The following is an 8,927-nucleotide window of genomic DNA, read 5'->3' as shown; positions in this document are numbered from 1 at the left end:
TATTCATGCATAAATATACGAGACATATTTTTACATGTATAATCTTAACAGGATATACATATATACGTTTAAGATTGGACGAAAATAACGTTAATGTCGCGAGAAAAAACTCATCCCACTGGTCGTATATTTCATAAATGGTAAAAAGAAAAGGTGGGGTACGTGTATCGTGCCCGTGCACGTGTATTATTAAAAATCGTAAATGGGCGGCTCTCTCTCGTTTCGGCTTTTGTAAACCAATTATGATTTCATATTTAATCGGATCGCGGGACGCGCGTTTGTTTTATTTAACCTCGGCGTGCACACCGTATATTTTAAATATACGGGGAATGATGACCGAGAGTCATGAGAACCGAAAAGGTCGAAATTCTATATACATATATAAATAAATATATGTATATGTATATGTACCAATACAATTAGCGTGTTAATGGAATTATCCTAAATGGAGATTAAAAATTAAAACGGTTGAACCCTGTCCAACATGCCAATTGTCACGAGAGCATGCATAAAGATAGGCTAACGAATGAAAAATGGGGGAGGGGAGAAAAAAGGAAAAGGAGAGGGAGAGAAAAGAGCTAACATGGGAGCATTTTGATACAAATTATCGAAAATCACGTACACCGATCGTATCGACGATTTTTGTTTAATTGATTAATTCAATAATCGTTTGTTGCAGCGCAACGTATGGCGTTTTAATGGAATTCGCCATCAAGCCGGCGTCGATAATGAATGCATCTCCATTTTGCGAGGATAAATATGGGATCTTTTTTTTTTTTTTTTTTTTTGATTCCGATGAATATTTATGCGATTCCATTTTTTTCTTTCTTTCTTCTTTTTTTTTTCCCTTAATTTGTTTATCTTAACAACGAAGAGAAGGATTAAAAAATTTATTACGTTTCGCGAAGATGGCGGAAGGGAGGAAAATTGTATCCCATCTTTTAATATTTTAATAGTGATGGGATCCGTCGAGGGAATACGTACAAAATCCGCTTTATTTGGACGAAAAAGCGAATAATTAACGAGTGTTTAATTTCGAAGAGAAATTTTTTGTTTATCTCTCTCTTTTTTTTTTTCCCCCAGAATACCCCCAAAAACGGAAGAAAGATTTAAATTTTTAAAACGGACGGATATTCACGCTTTATATCTTTGTTCGACCGATAAAAAAGTATTAAATCTCACCGCTTGTGTATACAAAAATTGTATCGAACTTGAATAACCGAATTTGAATATTCGATCGCAATTGTAAATAATTAAAACGCAATTTTTACGATGATATAAATATTTCATGAGATGCAGATTTCCAATTTACTAAAACTACCAACACCTGGCCAAATAAACGTAAACGTACGTACGATGATAAAAACGTTTAAAAAAAAAAAAAGAAAGGAAAAAGAACTCGATCGAAAGCGAGTTTATGTTATCGATTATTATTCGAATCGATTATCTTCCCTTCTATAAAGAAATACACTCCCACCCAATAAACTCGCGATTCTTTCTAACCACGATCCTTCGAGATAAATGGATGGAGACGAGGAGAGGCCAGGTTGGGAAAGCAGGTCGAAAATATAACCTCGGTCCCCGGTCGGAGCAGCGATCCAACGAATTGATAGTTAATTACCGGGAAACGGGGGTGGCTCGGATAACGGATGGGACAGGATGTCGGTGTAATTCACGGGGAACGGATTTTCGTGTTCCTTTATACGGGACGTAACGCCCGCCGACCGACATCAAGCCTCTCGACCCACCTCCTCCAATCTTTAACCTGCCGGAAACTGAATATTTAACCTGTCTAAGGGCGGAGGGGACGAGCCGAAACAGAGGGAAACACTTGGTCCACCGACCGATGGATGTTCCTCTCTCCGTTTTTTAAAGACGATTCACTTGTCTAACGGAATTCCAATCACCTCTTTCCGGACTATCTTGCTGGATCTGTCGAAACTATTTTGCCAAACGAATCCGAAGGGGATGTTCGAATTAAGTGAATAGGTGTCGAATTTGTTTACTTTTTTTTTTCTTTCTTTCTCGTTTAGAGGAAATCTTCAACGAGTATATTTTAATCGTAGCAATTCGATGTTGCATCTGCAATGTTATTTCTTTCGAGGATATCTCGACTTGCATATTTTTATTCGCCTAGTTATGATGATGAGCAGCAAGTAGGCAGGATATCTCCTTTACCTTTCTCCCTCTTCTTCGTAAAGAGCTTTTAAGCAAAATTAATAGCAGAGATCGATAACAGGCACCAAGTTTTTAGGTTTCTTTTCTTTCTTTTTTTTTTTAAGAAGGAAAGAAGTTCATTTAAGGTTGAAAGTAGGCTGTGAAAGTCTTTGCGACGTGTCAAAAGTGTAGGTGGAATTTTTTGAATGCTTCTTGCGGTACATGTAACTTCATCCCCGTCGTAATTTTAAACTATAAGCTCGAAGGAAGAAGTTTCTTCGTGTTTAATTCCCCGCTTCCTTCCTTCCACCGGTATTCATCCCGGTGGAAAAGAGGGATCCTTATCACTCTCGAGCTCTATTAATTTCGCGAAACAATGGTTAACGACATGTAACTCGTAAACTCTTCGATATATTGTTTCTTCCCTTCGTATCATTCGAATCTGTTCAACCGATTCAAACGTGAATAATTTGAACAAGCTTTGATAACGTAATTTAATCAGATCTGCCATTTTAATTTTTCATCAAGTTAGAGGATTGACAAACGACTCTATTCACTTGAATGTTATTCAAAATGAAACAGAAACGCACGTTTTTTGACTCGAATTTCTCAGAAATTCGACGAACGAGAATTTCTCGCGGAATTATCGATGCAAATTTACACCGCGATACTCGTTTACATACTTATTAACGGCATCACGTTGGAGATGAACCTTTCTTTTTTTTCTTTTCCTTTTTTTTTTTCTTCCCTCCCCCCCTTTATCAAGGCTGGGTTAAATGCGCATCATATTTCAGATGCACAGGAATAATACTATTGTCACTGCTGCCAGCTGTTACTAAATGACGCTATAAAGTAACTTTATTCCAGCTGTCGCGTTCATATTATCCGCTAAATGCCCTACAGTACACTTTACACCGAATTTAGACGTGAAAATATGCAGTTAATCTTTTAACTCGCTCGCGGGGAGGGAGGCGGATCGAAGGAATCGTTGTTTTTTCCCGTATAACGATTTTTTAGTAAACATTCGCGAATCTCTTGCATTAATTTCGCATCGGATTTTTGTCTAACTTAACTGTGCCATTAATAATCGAATAATTCGTCGATTTAAATTTAAATTTACTTACTCCCGCGCGACGAACGTGTGTAAAATAGATCGATGAAAGATAAATAAAAATGTATGGGTTGAATAGATATATTTTGATCATACGTAATTGCGCGTATCTGTTTACGAAACATTTGAAATATCGAAGAAAAACAAATACCAACTATGAAAGCAGTGCTGGCAACATTGAATGATAAAATCATAAATAAAATTTCAGTTAAGTTTAAATTCTACAACAGAGTTAGTTCGTAACAACCGTTGAAATATTATCGTGCCAAAATTATATGAACAAATCTATCCGTTTATCGTTAACGTGGGCCGACAGACGCTGTGCATCTATCTATCTATCGTTCACGGGCGGACACTTATCGTTGCCACTGTGTCGAGCAATTATCTATTGAATCGAGTAGTTTATCTTATTGATTCCGTTTGACAGTGATTGGCTCGACTGATTAACACTAATTATTGACGATTGTAAACCCGGGGTTGGAGCCCCGTCGAATTCGATTCCGCCTCGTGTCGCGGATACGGATATTAAGCATTCCGTATTCGAATGCTAATTAAATCAAGCAAAGCGATCGTTCCATTACGATCTCGTGTATACAATACTTGGGAGTGATATATCTCACGGAGAACGAAATTTTCCCATCGATAACCCACCAACGATACCATGATATTTCATGACGATTCGAGAGAATTGGAGGGAAACACGTGGAGCAAGAGGAATCCGAGAAGGGAAATCTCGAGAAATTTTCCTATCGATAACCCATCATCCATGATGATCATGATATTTCATGGCGATGACGATTCGAGAGAATTGGAGGGAAACATGTGCAAGAAGAATCGGAGAACTACTGAAGGGAAATCTTGCGAAATTTTTCCATCGATAACCCATTATTCAGCAACGATGCTATGATATTTCATGGCGATGACGATTCGAGAGAATTGAAAGGAAACACGTGGAGCAAAAAGAATCGGAGAACTACTGAAGGGAAATCTTGCGAAATTTTCCCATCGATAACCCATCATCCAGCAACGATGCTATGATATTTCATGGCGATGACGATTCGAGAGAATTGGAGGGAAACACGTGGAGCAAGAGGAATCTGAGAAGGGAAATCTCGCGAAATTTTTCCATCGATAACCCATCATCCATCAACGATATTATGATATTTCATGGCGATGACGATTCGAGAGAATTCGAGAGAAACACGTGGAGCAAGAGGAATCGAAGAACTACTGAAGGAAAATCTAGTGAAATTTTCCCATCGATAACCAATCATCTAGCAATGATACCATGATATTTCATGGCGATGACGATTCGAGAGAATCGGAAGGAAATACGTGGAGCAAGAGGAATCCGAGAAGGGAAATCTCGCGAGTTGCGTCGATGAGCGGTGCAAGAAGAGAAAGAGAAAGAGAGAGAGAGACAGAGAAAGAAAAAAACGGAGAGATCCTTTATATTCTTTGGAACGAGGCAGCGCGTTCCGTCTAAATGAAGTGTTGAAGAGCTCTGTCAACACGAATGCGCGCTGGTAAGAGTAACACGCGCTTTGAATCGCGCAACTACAAAGGGCCGCCGCCGGGCTAATTTGTCTGAATGAGCGAACGATGGACTATAGGGGTACCACGGGGGTTGGACCTAATTCTGGATAAACACCCTTTCATTATTTCCGGACTGTAGCCCTTCCCCCAACCGTTCCACAGCCCTTTTTCCCAACCTTTCCACCGCTTCTTGTCCTTTTGTTCTTCTTTCCACGTGTTGTCCTCGAGGAAGACACTACGCCCGCTTGTCGATCCGCGTTTGTTCCGCCGAAAGAAAAAGAAAATCCAGGATCGTCTTAAGCTCCCTCCCTCTCTCTCTCCCTCTTCTCCCTCACTCCCTTCCCTCCTTTTTGCTTAATTGATTCGAGTCGGGCGAGAACGGGAGGTTTTCGATCTCGCCCTCGAGAGATCGAGAGGATCGTTGGCCGAAGGAGGGAGGGGGAGCGTGAATGTGATTATTATTGACAGAGTTATAGAGAAGGGGGAGGGGAGGAGAATGATTTGTGTCGGTTGCTCCTCGCCACGATTGAATTATCGAACCGTGGAGGATTATCGATACGTTACACGAGGGAGGGAGGGAAAAGGATTTATATGCCGCGTATATATATATATATATATATATATATATATATATATATATCTAGCTTCTTTCTGATACGTTCGCGAGTCCAGCGATTGAAATTAAATCTTCGTGCGAAATGTACTCGGTGTTTTATCGAAGATTGCCCCCCCGATATTCGTTCGATCGAACGATATATATATATATATATATTTCTTTTTTGTTTAGAAATCCTCCGCGATTCCATCGAGAGATTAATTACACTTGCCATTGTTCCCAGCGCACGAATCACAAGGATCGAGGAGAATTAAAAGTTTCTCAAAAGATTCTGATCTTTGTAATTATCCGTTAAAAAAATAATTAGAGAAATACGACGAAATATTATACGAGAAGAAATCTCTTTTTCCAGGTTTGGATTAAATTATAATCGATTAAGACTTAATTTGCATGATTGAAAACGCTAGATCGATCTATTAAAGTAGATTAGAGGTCTGGTTAAAAAAAGGAAAAGAAATCGATCGAAGGGGATGTGAAGGGATCGTGAAAGGATGATCGAAATACGTCCGCTATCGATATCGAATAGCGGAGGTATTTTCACGTGTTGAGATTACCGCGGCAAAGGACGAATTAATCGGCGATCCCTGTACGTGACAAAGTTTCGGCTCGTCTAACTTGCGGTACGCAGTAACGGATGCGAAGCTTGGTCTATACGTATACACGTCGTTGGACGCACGATGTGTACGTCAACTGATTTAATTAACATGGATCGCAGCAGGCAGGCCGTGCACGCTTAATGATGAGAACGGCTTGCGGCTCAACCTGTGCTTCCTGTTGCGTTGTCTGTAATAAACAACCAACGGTATCACGCGAACTGAAATTCTAACCGAGCTACTTCTCTATGCACGCGTCCCTGTCTGTCTGTCGACATTATTCCCCCTCCTCTCCCTCCTGCCGGTCCGATCGAAATTTTTTCCAGATCAGTGTTGAAATATTAAAATAGTAATTCGTGCAAAAAGGATATCGTAAGGATCGTGAACGAATGTATATTTGAACGAAACGAGATTTGTGGATATTGGCGAAAAGAAAGCGACGAAAGCTGGAGAAAAGTTCAAAAAAGGTGAAATTGTACTCGTCGAATTTAAATTTTGACACCTAATTACGAAATTTTTAATATCTCAGAAGAGAGGCGGGACGTAGATATAATTTAATTGGAAAAACGTGATACGTTTCGCGAGAGAAGGAAGACGTGAGTGAAGGTGAAAATGTAACACGAGGCTGGTTAGTCGCAAATAAAAAAAATTAATGTCGGAGACGGTAGAAGAAACACGGTCCATCCGGTTCTAGCTATTACATTTAAGAAATGAGAGTACGAACGTTTGATTGATAAATAACGTTATGAAACGCGAAACCGACCATTCTTCTCGAGACCATTCGTTTAAATAAAAGTCGTCTCAAATTTTCGTCCCGTTTCTTCACATTGCGTTCAACCAATTTCCATTTTAAAATGCAAACTTAATCTAATCCCTTAAAAATCTACTACTCTCGGCTAAGAGTTTCGTTCGACGACGTATAACTCTGTGATCGAGCAAACGAATACAAAAAAAGAAAAAAGAAAAGACCGAGGATGGTGATAACGTAAAATCGTAGAAGAAATTGGAGGAAGACGGTGGCAAAAATTAAGGTGGGAGGGGGCGAAGGAAGGAAGGAAGGAAGGAAGGAAGGAAAGGGTGGAATTGGGCGATCGTAACGGCATGTCGAAACAAGCGGGCGTAAAAAACGGGATGCAATTGGCGTTGGCTTAGAGTAAGTCCTCCTCCTCGAGGCCAAAACTCTCTTTCTCCGTTTCACCTCGGGGCTCACGGGTGCGCCGGCACGAGGGTGAAGCCCCCGGCTGTAGCCCACTCTCTCTTCGCGGCCCACCCTCCCGTAATCGATCAATTGAGAATCGTTCGAACGACAATCGATTTCGAATCAATTGGAGCCACAGTGTAAAACTAACTGGATACGTATTTCTCCGCTCGCCACCCTCTGCCCGCACACCCGACTTTCTCCTCTCCCCTGCGATTCCTCCACCATTCCTCCCAGCGTCCCACTGCTTTCTTCCCTCCCCGACCGTGAAACGAGACTCCCTCTCTCGCCTCCTTGCTCCTCCGCCATCGATGCCTCTGGTCCGTCGCTCATCTGGCCGCCCCTCCGCCAAACCTTTCCCGTGTCAAACCTCTCTCTCTCTCTCTTCGCTCACCTCCCCCCCTCTTCCTTCTCGCGCCGTCGCCCATTTCCCGATCAGTCAGCTCTTTGTTTTCCATCGGGCGAACACAATTTTGGTTACAGTTCATTCGATTCTCTTTTATTTAATTTCCATTAGAGGGCAACGTGCATCGGCCATCTGCTCTTCCTCTCTCTCTCTCTCTCTCTCTTCACCTTTTATTTCCTTCGCGTTGATGCACGGTTCTGTTTCGTTTCCAACTCGGCTCGATCTGACGCCCTCGTTTTTTTTCCTTTCCTTTTCTCTTCTTTTCTTTCTCTTTCCACCCCTTTCATTCCGCACCCTCTGCATTTCTTCCCTTCCCTTCCCCTCCGTCGTCTCTACGTTTGTTTCGTTCGCTACGTCGTCCAATCTCTCTCCTTTCTCTTCTTTTTTTCTTTTATATATATATATATATATATATATATATATATACCAAGCCTCGTCCGAACAAACGACTCGATTACGACTGGTTGCGAGTCTGACCTGTACTCATCTTCTTCTTCTTCTTCTGCACAACTGGTGCTCGATCGTTGCGGGCCCAGCCAATTTCGCGTAAGCCCCTGTTCTCGTTTAGATGCGAGTTTCGAAGCGAGCATCCGCGCGCTATGAATATATGCAAATCGAGGAATGTTTCGAGAAAAAGAGAGGAAAGAGAAACCTCGAATCTTTGAAATTAGAGGGAAACGAATGTCGTTGGAGATTAACGGCGATCAAAGATGCGAAATCTCCCTAAGCCATTAAAATTCCACCTGCTGGTACATTCAAGTTTCTCTCTTCTCTCTTTTTTTTCGCCTTATCTGTCTCTCGATTTCTCTTAAAATATCCCCTTTCTCTCTTCTCTTCCACCATTTATCGCGATAATTCTTCCTCTCTCTCTCTCTCGCTTCGTTCTTTCATCTTCTCTTCCTTCTTTCCTTTCTTCTTTTTTCCCTTTCCCGTACTACTTTTCAGTACCGCTGCCTCGATATTCCCCTTCTCGCTCTCTCGAGGCCGGTAGCATAGAATTTGTTCGCCGAGCCGCGAAGCACCTGATAATTTAAATCGAACGAAAACGAGGTACGTGTAATTCTGAGCGCCGCGAGCTAAACGGTCACTTGGCAATGCCTGGCAATCTGCAAAGTTCGCGAAAACGTAGCCCATTCCCTTTCCGTGGAAAATCGTCCATTAATCTCGCCATAGATTTCCTATTATCTCGGTAATGCGATTCGTTGAAACGAGAAAAGAAAAAAGAAATTCTTGGTTTCGAATGGATTATTATTCCATCAAAAAGTAATTCGAAATTTCGATATATATATTAATCTCATAATTCGATCTAC

This window comes from Apis mellifera, linkage group LG1 (genome assembly GCF_003254395.2).
Source record: "Apis mellifera strain DH4 linkage group LG1, Amel_HAv3.1, whole genome shotgun sequence".
Classification (NCBI taxonomy): domain Eukaryota; kingdom Metazoa; phylum Arthropoda; class Insecta; order Hymenoptera; family Apidae; genus Apis; species Apis mellifera.
Note: the sequence above shows the minus strand (reverse complement) of the source record.